The sequence below is a fragment of the Microtus ochrogaster genome, unplaced genomic scaffold (genome assembly GCF_000317375.1).
Source record: "Microtus ochrogaster isolate Prairie Vole_2 unplaced genomic scaffold, MicOch1.0 UNK115, whole genome shotgun sequence".
Lineage (NCBI taxonomy): Eukaryota > Metazoa > Chordata > Mammalia > Rodentia > Cricetidae > Microtus > Microtus ochrogaster.
Genome location: NW_004949213.1, coordinates 535,483 through 536,073, shown reverse-complemented (window position 1 = coordinate 536,073; position 591 = coordinate 535,483). Strand labels below are relative to the sequence as shown.

Here is a 591-nt window from a genome sequence, read left to right as displayed (position 1 = left end):
CTCATCAAGAGTTCAAGGAAAAGAAAGAAAAGAAATTTATGTAAGCTGCCAGACAAAACATCACACCCCCATAATCCCAGGAAGATCCCAAATTTAGGCTAATTTGACTACACAGTGAAATCTTTACTTAAAACAAAAATTGGGAAGGTATTTGGAAGCTGAGTTACTAGTAGGTGACTAGTATGTCTGATGTAAACGAGGAAAAAACCCAGGAATTATATCAAACAGACACCAGGGTAGAAAGAGGGCTCCTGGGAAAATCAGATGGCTCTGAGAGAAGAGAAAGGCGGACTTGTGTGGAAGAGCAGGCAATGGACACGGCAGAAGGAGTTATCAGAACAAGAGTTTTAGGCAGCCAAATGAAAGAAACCTGGTAGTAAAGATAAAAGCCAGAGCACGGGTACGGATAGGTCAGAGAACGATCGATCAGCCAGTAGGCTTAAGCCTGAGTCGGCGAAGTCAGAAGGCGGTCCAGGAGCCTTAGGGAAGAAACAGGGTGGAACTTAGCCATGTGGGTGGGGAAAAAGGATGAGCTTCAGTCAAAAGGCAGGGGCCTGGGTCGCCAAGGCAGGGGGCGGGGGTGGGGTGGGG

The 591-nt window shown here is 47.2% G+C and overlaps 1 protein-coding gene across 2 annotated transcripts in view; it reads left to right on the top strand.

The window, feature by feature from the left end:
- The window catches only part of Sptbn4 (spectrin beta, non-erythrocytic 4), a 57,445-nt gene that overhangs the window by 45,389 nt on the left and 11,465 nt on the right, over positions 1 to 591 (top strand). The gene's annotated exons all lie outside the window — the stretch shown is intronic.